The following is a 13,633-nucleotide window of genomic DNA, read 5'->3' as shown; positions in this document are numbered from 1 at the left end:
CCATTACTAGACAGTCTAGCATAGTTGGTACAGAGGTTGAATCACACCATACTGATGGTGTGCTCTCACATTATGCTGGTAGCCAAGCTGTTAGGGTGCCCTCTGTAAAGGACAGGTCTCCTTCTGTTCATTCCCATCATACCTCTGTATCTAGAAATGTCCCTCCCACCCACCCTGATGACAGATTGTTAGAAAGGGAGCTCAATAGATTGAGAGTGGAACAAACCAGACTGAAGCTCAAGAAGCAACAGCTGGATTTGGATAGACAGTCTTTAGAATTAGAGAAGGAAAGACAGAAGTTGGGTTTAGATACCCATGGTGGCAGCAGCAGTATTCCCCATAGTCATCCTGCAAAAGAGCATGATTCCAGGAATCTGCACAAGATAGTTCCCCCTTATAAGGAGGGGGATGACATTAACAAGTGGTTTGCTGCACTTGATAGGGCCTGTGTTGTACAGGATGTCCCTCAAAGGCAGTGGGCTGCTATCCTATGGCTATCATTTAGTGGAAAAGGTAGGGATAGGCTCCTTACAGTGAAAGAAAATGATGCCAATAATTTTACAGTTCTTAAGAATGCACTCCTGGATGGTTATGGCTTAACCACTGAACAGTACAGGATAAAGTTCAGAGAGACCAAAAAGGAGTCTTCACAAGACTGGGTTGATTTCATTGACCATTCAGTGAAGGCCTTGGAGGGGTGGTTACATGGCAGTAAAGTTACTGATTATGAAAGCCTGTATAACACAATCCTGAGAGAGCATATACTTAATAATTGTGTGTCTGATTTGTTGCACCAGTACCTGGTAGACTCTGATCTGACCTCTCCCCAAGAATTGGGAAAGAAGGCAGACAAATGGGTCAGAACAAGGGTGAACAGAAAAGTTCATACAGGGGGTGACAAAGATGGCAATAAGAAGAAAGATGGTGAAAAATCTCAAGATAAGCATGGGGATAAGGGTAAAACCAAAGATCCCACTTCAAATCTTAAACACTCTTCAGAGGGTGGGGATAAAACAAATTCTTCCTCTTCTTCCCACCCTGCACACATTAAAAAGCCTTGGTGCTTTGTGTGTAAAAACAGAGGCCATAGGCCAGGGGATAAGTCCTGTCCAGGTAAACCCCCTGAGCCTACCACCACTAATACATCAAGCTCTAGTGCCCCTAGCAGTAGTGGTACTAGTGGTGGGACTGCTGGCAACAGTCAAGCAAAGGGTGTAGTTGGGTTCACTTATGGGTCCATAGTGAAAACTGATGTCATCAGTCCCAAGACAGTTTCTGTCACACCTAGTGGCATTGGCCTTGCCACACTGGCTGCTTGTCCCCTTACAATGGATAAGTACAGGCAGACACTTTCAATAAATGGTGTTGAGGCCTTGGCCTACAGGGACACAGGTGCCAGTTTCACTTTGGTGACTGAAAACCTAGTGCCTCCTGAACAACACAGCATTGGACAACAGTATAAGATTATTGATGTCCATAACTCCACTAAGTTTCTTCCCTTAGCTATAATTCAGTTTAGTTGGGGTGGAGTTACTGGCCCTAAGCAGGTGGTGGTATCACCTAGCTTACCTGTAGACTGTCTCTTAGGTAATGACCTAGAGGCCTCAGGTTGGGCTGATGTAGAGTTTTATGCCCATGCAGCCATGCTGGGCATCCCTGAGGAATTGTTCCCTCTCATTTCTACTGAAATGAAAAAGCAAAGGAGAGAAGGCCTGAAAACTCAGGATCCCTCTCCATCAACAGGTAAAAAGGGTATCACAGTATCCCCTAACCACCCTACCATTCAGGATACCATTCCTGTGGTGGGAGAAACCTCTCCTGGGGTGGCACCTGTTCCAAGGGAATCATCAGCTGGCAAAGCTGGACTCCCTGAGGTAGAAGTACCTCTCTGTGGGATAACTAACATTGGTGACAAAAATAGCACCATTTTAGTTAACATGGAGCATCCCTCCAACCCTCCCAGAGAAACTTTAGTGCAGAAACCCTGCACTGCCTCACAACACTTAGGACAGCATCCCTGCCCTAGTGTGGAGCTCATAGGACAGCATCCCTGCCCTGCTCCAACTCAAGAGAAACAGCATCCCTGTTCTCTCTTCCAGCCAAATGGACAAAGTTTTTGCCCAGCTATGGCTTTATTGAGACAGCATCCCTGTCTGGCATTTCCATCACTACAAATAGGTTCAGTGGACAATTCCCACTACTCTAAACTAAAACTTACTGATAGAAACGCTGAAAATACATCTTCACATTGTTGCCTAGCTAAAAAACTTCAAACAGGGTGGTTTACATCCCCACAGGGAAGTAACCATATAGTGGATGATAAAGGGAGTAACCAGTCTATTGCAGAGCTACTCTCTACTTATCACCACTTAGACAATAAAGTCTCAACTGGCCAAGGTTAGCCTTATTGTCCTTCGTTTGGGGGGGGTTGTGTGAGAAGGTAGCCTCTTTCTAGCCTTGTTACCCCCACTTTTGGCCTGTTTGTGAGTGTATGTCACGGTGTTTGTCACTGTTTTCACTGTCTCACTGGGATCCTGATAGCCAGGCCTCAGTGCTCATAGTGAAAACACCATGTTTTCAGTATGTTTGTTATGTGTCACTGGGATCCTGCTGGTCAGGACCCCAGTGCTCATAGGTTTGTGGCCTATATGTATGTGTCACTGGGACCCTGTCACACAGGGCCCCAGTGCTCATAGGTGTGCATGTATATGTTCCCTGTGTGGTGCCTAACTGTCTCACTGAGGCTCTGCTAACCAGAACCTCAGTGGTTATGCTCTCTCATTACTTTTAAATTGTCACTAACAGGCTAGTGACCAATTTTACCAATTCACATTGGCTTACTGGAACACCCTTATAATTCCCTAGTAAATGGTACTGAGGTACCCAGGGTATTGGGGTTCCAGGAGATCCCTATGGGCTGCAGCATTTCTTTTGCCACCCATAGGGAGCCCTGACAATTCTTACACAGGCCTGCCACTGCAGCCTGAGTGAAATAACGTCCACGTTATTTCACAGCCATTTTACACTGCACTTAAGTAACTTATAAGTCACCTATATGTCTAACCTTTACCTGGTAAAGGTTAGGTGCAAAGTTACTTAGTGTGAGGGCACCCTGGCACTAGCCAAGGTGCCCCCACATTGTTCAGAGCCAATTCACTGAACTTTGTGAGTGCGGGGACACCATTACACGCGTGCACTACATATAGGTCACTACCTATATGTAGCTTCACCATGGTAACTCCGAAAAAGGCCATGTACAATGTCTATGATCATGGAATTGCCCCCTCTATGCCATCCTGGCATTGTTGGTACAATTCCATGATCCCAGTGGTCTGTAGCACAGACCCTGGTACTGCCAGACTGCCCTTCCTGGGGTTTCACTGCAGCTGCTGCTGCTACCAAAACCTCAGACAGGTAGCTGCCCTCCTGGGGTCCAGCCAGGCCTGGCCCAGGATGGCAGAACAAAGAACTTCCTCTGAGAGAGGTGTGACAACCTCTCCCTTTGGAAAATGGTGTGAAGGCAGGGGAGGAGTAGCCTCCCCCAGCCTCTGGATATGCTTTGTTGGGCACAGATGTGCCCAATTCTGCATAAGCCAGTCTACACCGGTTCAGGGACCCCTTAGCCCCTGCTCTGGCGCGAAACTGGACAAAGGAAAGGGGAGTGACCACTCCCCTGACATGCACCTCCCCTGGGAGGTGTCCAGAGCTCCTCCAGTGTGCTCCAGACCTCTGCCATCTTGGAAGCAGAGGTGCTGCTGGCACACTGGACTGCTCTGAGTGGCCAGTGCCACCAGGTGACGTCAGAGACTCCTGCTGATAGGCTCCTTCAGGTGTTAGTAGCCTATCCTCTCTCCTAGGTAGCCAAACCCTCTTTTCTGGCTATTTAGGGTCTCTGTCTCTGGGGAAACTTTAGATAACGAATGCATGAGCTCAGCCGAGTTCCTCTGCATCTCCCTCTTCACCTTCTGATAAGGAATCGACCGCTGACCGCGCTGGAAGCCTGCAAACCTGCAACATAGTAGCAAAGACGACTACTGCAACTCTGTAACGCTGATCCTGCCGCCTTCTCGACTGTTTTCCTGCTTGTGCATGCTGTGGGGGTAGTCTGCCTCCTCTCTGCACCAGAAGCTCCGAAGAAATCTCCCGTGGGTCGACGGAATCTTCCCCCTGCAACCGCAGGCACCAAAAAGCTGCATTACCGGTCCCTGGGGTCTCCTCTCAGCACGACGAGCGAGGTCCCTCGAATCCAGCGACGCTGTCAAAGTGACCCCCACAGTCCAGTGACTCTTCAGCCCAAGTTTGGTGGAGGTAAGTCCTTGCCTCACCTCGCTGGGCTGCATTGCTGGGAACCGCGACTTTGCAGCTACTCCGGCCCCTGTGCACTTCCGGCGGAAATCCTTTGTGCACAGCCAAGCCTGGGTCCACGGCACTCTAACCTGCATTGCACGACTTTCTAAGTTGGTCTCCGGCGACGTGGGACTCCTTTGTGCAACTTCGGCGAGCACCGTTTCACGCATCCTCGTAGTGCCTGTTTCTGTCACTTCTCCGGGAGCTACCTGCTACAGTGAGGGCTCTTTGTCTTGCTCGACATCCCCTCTCTCTGCAGGTCCAATTTGCGACCTCCTGGTCCCTCCTGGGCCCCAGCAGCGTCCAAAAACGCCAAACGCACGATTTGCGTGTAGCAAGGCTTGTTGGCGTCCTTCCGGCGGGAAAACACTTTTGCACGACTCTACAAGGTGAGTGCGATCTGTCCACCAAAGGGGAAGTCTCTAGCCTATTTCGTTCCTGCAGAAACCTCAGCTTCTTCTGTCCAGTCGAAGCTTCTTTGCACCCGCAACTGGCATTTCCTGGGCATCTGCCCATCTCCGACTTGCTTGTGACTTTTGGACTTGGTCCCCTTGTTCCACAGGTACCCTAGATTGGAAATACACAGTTGTTGCATTGCTGGTTTGTGTCTTTTCTGCATTATTCCTCTAACACGACTATTTTGTCCTTAGGGGAACTTTGGTGCACTTTGCACTCACTTTTCAGGGTCTTGGGGAGGGTTATTTTCCTAACTCTCACTATTTTCTAATAGTCCCAGCGACCCTCTACAAGGTCACATAGGTTTGGGGTCCATTCGTGGTTCGCATTCCACTTCTGGAGTATATGGTTTGTGTTGCCCCTATCCCTATGTTTCCCCATTGCATCCTATTGTAACTATACATTGTTTGCACTGTTTTCTAAGACTATACTGCATATTTTTGCTATTGTGTATATATATCTTGTGTATATTTCCTATCCTCTCACTGAGGGTACACTCTAAGATACTTTGGCATATTGTCATAAAAATAAAGTACCTTTATTTTTAGTATAACTGTGTATTGTGTTTTCTTATGATATTGTGCATATGACACTAAGTGGTACTGTAGTAGCTTCACACGTCTCCTAGTTCAGCCTAAGCTGCTCTGCTAAGCTACCATTATCTATCAGCCTAAGCTGCTAGACACCCTATACACTAATAAGGGATAACTGGGCCTGGTGCAAGGTGCAAGTACCCCTTGGTACTCACTATAAGCCAGTCCAGCCTCCTACATGCCCCTACTCCTAATTCAGATGCATCAGTCTGGACATAGAATTTTTTAGAGTAAGAAGGGCTTTTCAGGACAGATGCAGAGCACATGGCCTGCTTCAGCTCCTCAAAAGCTTTCTGACAGTTTGCTGTCCATAATACCTTTTTAGGCATTTTCTTTGAAGTGAGGTCATTAAGAGGGGCTGCAATTGAGCCATAGTTCTTAATGAACCTCCTGTAATACCCAGTGAGGCCTAGAAAGGCTCTCACCTGAGTATGAGTAGTAGGGGGAACCCAATCTATAATAGTTTGGATTTTCCCCTGAAGTGGTGCAATCTGTTCTCCACCAACCAGGTGTCCCAGATAAACCACCTTCCAAGCCCTATCTGGCACTTTGAAGCCTTGATAGTGAGGCCTGCCTTTTGCAGGGCCTCCAAAACTTTCCATAGGTGGACCAGGTGATCATCCCAACTGGAGCTAAAGACAGCTATATCGTCCAAATATGCTGCACTAAAAGCTTCCAGCCCTTGCAGGACTGTATTCACCAACCTTTGAAAAGTGGCAGGTGCATTTTTCAATCCAAAAGGCATTACTGTAAATTGGTAATGGCCTCCAATGGTTGAAAATGCAGTTTTAACTTTAGCATCTTCTGATAATTTGATCTGCCAATACCCTGCAGTCAACTCAAAAGTGCTTAGATACTTGGCAGATGCCAGTGTATCTATGAGCTCATCTGCCCTGGGTGTAGGGTGAGCGTCAGTTTTGGTTACCTGGTTGAGACCTCTGTAATCTACACAAAACCGCATTTCCTTCTTTCCATCTTTGGAATGGGGTTTTGGTACAAGTACCACAGGAGAAGCCCATGGACTTTCAGAGTGCTCAACCACTCCCAGTTCTAACATTTTCTGCACCTCTTGCTTTATGCAGTCTCTGACATGGTCAGGCTGCCTATAGATCTTACTTTTGACAGGCAAGCTGTCTCCAGTATCTATAGTGTGCTCACACCAAGAAGTGGTACCTGGCACAGTTGAGAAGAGTTCAGAGAACTGACCCAGGAGATTTATGCAGTGGTCTTTCTGCTCAGCAGTAAAACAATCTGCCAGTACAACACCTTCCACTAGAGCATCTTGTTCTGTGGAAGAGAAGAGATCAGGTAGAGGATCACTGTCTTCTTCCTGTCCCTCATCAGTTGCCATGAGCAGGGTGAGATCAGCCCTGTCATAGTAGGGTTTCAGGCGATTGACATGGAGCACCCTAAGGGGACTCCTGGCAGTGCCTAAGTCAACTAAGTAGGTGACTTCACCCTTTTTCTCAACAATTGTTTGGGGTCCACTCCATTTATCTTGGAGTGCTCTTGGGGCCACAGGCTCCAAGACCCACACTTTCTGCCCTGGTTGGTACTGAACCAAAACAGCCTTCTGATCATGCCATTACTTCTGGAGCTCTTGGCTGGCCTGAAGGTTTTTACTGGCCTTTTTCATGTACTCTGCCATCCTTGATCTGAGGCCAAGTACATAATCCACAATATCTTGTTTTGGAGCTTTTAAAGGTTGTTCCCAACCCTCATTGACAAGTGTTGGTTGACCCTGTAGGAGGCTGGACTGCCTTGTAGTGAGTACCAAGGGGTACTTGCACCTTGCACCAGGCCCAGTTATCCCTTGTTAGTGTATAGGGTGTCTAGCAGCTTAGGCTGATAGATAATGGTAGCTTAGCAGAGCAGCTTAGGCTGAACTAGGAGACGAGTGAAGCTCCTACAGTACCACTAGTGTCACTTGCACAATATCATAAGAAAACACAATACACAGATATACTAAAAATAAAGGTACTTTATTTTTATGACAATATGCCAAAGTATCTCAGTGAGTACCCTCAGTATGAGGATAGCAATTATACACAAGTTATATGTACACAATACCAAAAATATGCAGTATAGTCTTAGAAAACAGTGCAAACAATGTATAGTTACAATAGGATGCAATGGGAACAGATAGGGATAGGGGCAACACAAACCATATACTCCAAAAGTGGAATACGAACCACGAATGGACCCCAAACCTATGTGACCTTGTAGAGGGTCGCTGGGACTATTAGAAAATAGTAAGGGTTAGAAAAATAGCCCTCCCCAAGACCCTGAAAAGTGAGTGCAAAGTGCACTAATGTTCCCCAAAGGACAAAGAAGTCGTGATAGGGGAATAATGCAGGAAAGACACAAACCAGCAATGCAACAACGATGGATTTCCAATCTAGGGTACCTGTGGAACAAGGGGACCAAGTCCAAAAGTCACAAGCAAGTCGGAGATGGGCGGATGCCCAGGAAATGCCAGCTGTGGGTGCAAAGAAGCTTCTGCTGGACAGAAGAAGCTGAGGTTTCTGCAGGAACAAAAAGGGCTAGAGACTTCCCCTTTGGTGGACGGATCCCGCTCGCCGTGGAGAGTTGTGAAAAAGTATTTTCCCGCCAAAAGACCGCCAACAAGCCTTGCTAGCTGCAAATCATGTGTTAAGCGTTTTTGGATGGTGCTATGGCCCAGGAGGGACCAGGATGTCGCAAATTGCGTCAGGAGAGAGAAGGCACGTCGTGCAAGACAAGGAGCCCACTCAGCAGCAGGTAGAACCCAGAGAAGTGCCAGAAACAGGCACTACGAGGATGTGTGAAACGGTGCTTGCCGAAGTTGCACAAAGGAGTCCCACGTCGCCGGAGACCAACTTAGAAAGTCGTGCAATGCAAGTTAGAGTGCCGTGGACCCAGGCTTGGCTGTGCAGAAAGGATTTCTGCCGTAAGTGCACAGGGGCCAGAGTAGCTGCAAAAGTTGCGGTTCCCAGCAATGCAGACTGGCATGGGGAGGCAAGGACTTACCTCCACCAAACTTGGACTGAAGAGTCACTGGACTGTGGGAGTCACTTGGACAGAGTTGCTGGATTGAAGGGACCTCGCTCGTTGTGCTTAGAGGAGACCCAAGGGACCGGTAATGCAGCTTTTTGGTGCCTGCGGTAGCAGGGGGAAGATTCCGTCAACCCACAGGAGATTTCTTCGGAGCTTCTAGTGCTGAGAGGAGGCAGACTACCCCCACAGCATGCACCACCAGGAAAACAGTCGAGAAGGCGGCAGGATCAGCGTTACAGAGTTGCAGTAGTCGTCTTTGCTACTATGTTGCAGTTTTGCAGGCTTCCAGCGCGGTCAGCAGTCGATTCCTTGGCAGAAGGTGAAGAGAGAGATGCAGAGGAGCTCTGATGAGCTCTTGCATTCGTTATCTAAAGTTTCCCCAGAGACAGAGACCCTAAATAGCCAGAAATAGGGGTTGGCTACCTAGGAGAGAGGATACGCTAGCAGCACCTGGAGGAGCCTATCAGAAGGAGTCTCTGACGTCACCTGGTGGCACTGGCCACTCAGAGCAGTCCAGTGTGCCAGCAGCACCTCTGTTTCCAAGATGGCAGAGGTCTGGAGCACACTGGAGGAGCTCTGGACACCTCCCAGGGGAGGTGCAGGTCAGGGGAGTGGTCACTCCCCTTTCCTTTGTCCAGTTTCGCGCCAGAGCAGGGCTAAGGGGTCCCTGAACCGGTGTAGACTGGCTTATGCAGAATTGGGCACAAATGTGCCCTAGAAAGCATTTCCAGAGGCTGGGGAGGCTACTCCTCCCCTGCCTTCACACCATTTTCCAAAGGGAGAGGGTGTAACACCCTCTCTCAGAGGAAGTACTTTGTTCTGCCATCCTGGGACAAGCCTGGCTTGACCCCAGGAGGGCAGAAACCTGTCTGAGGGGTTGGCAGCAGCAGCAGCTGCAGTGAAACCCAGGGAAAGGCAGTTTGGCAGTACCAGGGTCTGTGCTACAGACCACTGGGATAATGGAATTGTGCCAACTATGCCAGGATGGCATAGAGGGGGCATTTCCATGATCCTAGACATGTTACATGGCCATATTCGGAGTTACCATTGTGAAGCTACATATAGGTAGTGACCTATATGTAGTGCACGCGTGTAATGGGGTCCCCGCACTCACAAAGTCCGGGTAATTGGCCCTGAACAATGTGGGGGCACCTTGGCTAGTGCCAGGGTGCCCTCACACTAAGTAACTTTGCACCTAACCTTTACCAGGTAAAGGTTAGACATATAGGTGACTTATAAGTTACTTAAGTGCAGTGTAAAATGGCTGTGAAATAACGTGGACGTTATTTCACTCAGGCTGCAGTGGCAGGCCTCTGTAAGAATTGTCAGAGCTCCCTATGGGTGGCAAAAGAAATGCTGCAGTCCATAGGGATCTCCTGGAACCCCAATACCCTGGGTACCTCAGTACCATATACTAGGGAATTATAAGGGTGTTCCAGTAAGCCAATGTAAATTGGTCACTAGCCTGTTAGTGACAATTTGAAAGAAATGAGAGAGCATAACCACTGAGGTTCTGATTAGCAGAGCCTCAGTGAGACAGTTAGTCACTACACAGGTAACACATTCAGGCACACTTATGAGCACTGGGGCCCTGAAGAACAGGGTCCCAGTGACACATACAAATAAAACAACATATATACAGTGAAAAATGGGGGTAACATGCCAGGCAAGATGGTACTTTCCTACAGACACCTAACAGGGTGTCCAAAAAGAAGTTCAAAGGGGCTGAAGCCCACTCCTTTCTGGGGTACCTGTAGGCAAAAAGGAGGCATGGTAACAGGATATCCCATCTCCTGCGGAGCTTTTCAGGGAGACCCATAATTATGCCTTTGAGAGTTTTATTAAATCTCACCACCAGTCCATTTGTTTGTGGATGATAGGGTGTAGTGAACTTGTACGTTACACCACATTCCTTCCACATGGCCTTCAAGTAAGCAGACATGAAATTGCTTCCTCTGTCTGATACCACCTCTTTTGGGAAGCCCACCCTGGAAAATATTCCCAGGAGGGCCTTTGCCACTGCAGGAGCTGTAGTGGTCCTTAGAGGAATTGCTTCAGGATATCTGGTGGCATGGTCCAATACCACCAAGATAAACCTATTGCCTGAAGCAGTAGGAGGGTCAAGGGGGCCAACTATGTCAACCCCTACCCTTTCAAAGGGAACCCCAACCACAGGCAGTGGAATAAGGGGTGCCTTTGGGGTGCCACCTGTCTTGCCACTCGCTTGACAGGTTTCACAGGACTTACAAAATTCCTTTGTGTCCTCTGACATTCTAGGCCAATGAAACAAGGGAACAAGCCTGTCCCATGTTTTCATTTGTCCTAGATGCCCAGCTAGGGGAATGTCGTGAGCCAGTGTTAGGAGGAACTTTCTGTACTCCTGAGGAATCACTAACCTCCTGGCAGTTCCAGGTTTAGGATCCCTTGCCTCAGTGTGCAAGAGGTTGTCCTCCCCGTAAACTCTGTGAGAGTCACTGACATCCCCATTAGCCTGTTTGACAGCTTGCTGTCTTAGACCCTCTAATGTGGGACAGGCCTGCTGTGCCACACTCAGCTCCTCCCTGGCAGGCCCCACTACACCCAAAAGCTCGGCAGTCTCTGCTTCAAGCTCCTCTGGTGTAGGTTCTGCAAAGGGAGGGAATTCTTCTTCCTCAGAAGTAGAATCCACTTTAGAGGGAGGGATAGTAGGTAGTGCTTTACTTCTACTAGCCCTAGCTTTAGGGAGCACTTGGTCCATTGTTCCAGGATCCAAGTCACCCTGTCCTTTTTGCTTTTTGGCCTGAGCCCTGGTTAAAGCACAAATATGCCCTGGAATGCCCAGCATTGCTGCATGGGCCTCCAACTCCACATCTGCCCAAGCTGATGTCTCCAAATCATTTTCTAGTAGACAGTCTACAGGTAAATCTGAGGCTACCACAACTTTCTTTGGACCAGTAACCCCCCCCCCAGTTGAGATTTACAACAGCCATGGGGTGGCTAAGTGTGTTGTTGTGAGCATCGGTTACTTGGTACTGGTGACCAAGTAGGTGTTGTTCAGGGTGGACCAGTTTCTCAATTACCATTGTGACACTGGCACCAGTGTCCTTGTAGGCTTGAACCTCAACACCATTTATTAGGGGTAGTTGCTTGTACTTATCCATGTTAAGGGGACAAGCAACCAAGGTGGCTAAATCAATAGACCCCTCAGAGACTAACACAGCCTCTGTGGTCTCCCTAATCAGACCAACCCCAACTAAGTTACCAATAGTGAGCCCAGCTACTCCCTTGGATTGGCTATTAGTAGGTTTGCTCCCACCACCACTGCTATTAGTAGGTACACTAGGTATAGCAGTAGGGGTTGTAGTGGTAGGAGGCTTGGTGCTTTTCTTTGGACAACTGGGATCTGTTGTCCAGTGGCCTTTTATTTTACATAAATAGCACCATGGTTTCTTTTCTTTGTTTTGATTGGAAGAGGATTTGGGCCCACCACCCCCACCAGAGTGTTTTTGTGGGCCTGATGAAGACTCATTTTCAGATTTGTCCCCACCCTTGTCAGAAGACTTACCATCCTTCTTCTTATTGCCATCTTTGTCACCCCCTGTATGAACTTTTCTGTTCACACTTGTTCTGACCCATTTGTCTGCCTTCTTTCCCAATTCTTGGGGAGAGGTCAGATCAGAGTCCACCAAGTACTGGTGCAACAAATCAGACACACAATTATTAAGAATATGCTCTCTCAGGATCAAGTTATACAGGCTGTCATAATCAGTAACTTTACTGCCATGTAACCACCCCTCCAAGGCCTTCACTGAATGGTCAACAAAATCAACCCAGTCTTGTGAAGACTCCTTTTTGGTCTCTCTGAACTTTATCCTGTATTGTTCAGTGGTTAAGCCATAACCATCCAGGAGTGCATTCTTAAGAACTGTAAAATTATTGGCATCACTTTCTTTCACAGTAAGGAGCCTATCCCTACCTTTTCCACTAAATGATAGCCATAGGATAGCAGCCCACTGCCTTTGAGGGACATCCTGTACAACACAGGCCCTCTCAAGTGCAGCAAACCACTTGTTAATGTCATCCCCCTCCTTATAAGAGGGTGTAGGAGGCTGGACTGGCTTGTAGTGAGTACCAAGGGGTACTTGCACCTTGCACCAGGCCCAGTTATCCCTTATTAGTGTATAGGGTGTCTAGCAGCTTAGGCTGATAGATAATGGTAGCTTAGCAGAGCAGCTTAGGCTGAACTAGGAGAAGTGTGAAGCTACTACAGTACCACAAGTGTCACTTGCACAATATCATAAGAAAACACAATACACAGATATACTAAAAATAAAGGTACTTTATTTTTTAATGACAATATGCCAAAGTATCTCAGTGAGTACCCTCAGTATGAGGATAGCAATTATACACAAGTTATATGTACACAATACCAAAAATATGCAGTATAGTCTTAGAAAACAGTGCAAACAATGTATAGTTACAATAGGATGCAATGGGGACACATAGGGATAGGGGCAACACAAACCATATACTCCAAAAGTGGAATGTGAACCACGAATGGACCCCAAACCTATGTGACCTTGTAGAGGGTCGCTGGGACTATTAGAAAATAGTGAGAGTTAGGAAAATAACCCTCCCCAAGACCCTGAAAAGTGAGTGCAAAGTGCACTGAAGTTCCCCAAAAGACAAAGAGTCGTGATAGAGGAATAATGCAGGAAAGACACCAACCAACAATGCAACAACTGTGGATTTCCAATCTAGGGTACCTGTGGAACAAGGGGACCAAGTCCAAAAGTCACAAGCAAGTCGGAGATGGGCAAATGCCCAGGAAATGCCAGCTGCAGGTGCAAAGAAGCTACGACTGGACAGAAGAAGCTGCGGTTTATGCAGGAACGAAAAAGGCTAGAGACTTCCCCTTTGGTGGACGGATCCCTCTCGCCTTGGAGAGTTGTGCAGAAGTGTTTTCCTGCCAAAAGAATGCCAAAAAGCCTTGCTAATTGCAAATCATGCGGTTAGCGTTTTTGGATGCTGCTGCGGCCCAGGAGGGACCAGGAGGTCGCAAATTGGACCAGCAGAGAGAGAGTACGTCGTGCAAGACAACGAGCCCTCTCTGAAGCAGGTAGCACCCAGAAAAGTGCCAGAAACAGGCACTAAGAGGATGCGTGAAATGGTGCTCGCCGAAGTTGCACAAAGGAATCCCACGTCGCCGGAGACCAACTTAG

Source organism: Pleurodeles waltl, chromosome 2_1, assembly GCF_031143425.1.
Source record: "Pleurodeles waltl isolate 20211129_DDA chromosome 2_1, aPleWal1.hap1.20221129, whole genome shotgun sequence".
Taxonomy (NCBI): domain Eukaryota; kingdom Metazoa; phylum Chordata; class Amphibia; order Caudata; family Salamandridae; genus Pleurodeles; species Pleurodeles waltl.
This window is presented reverse-complemented; position numbering follows the sequence as displayed.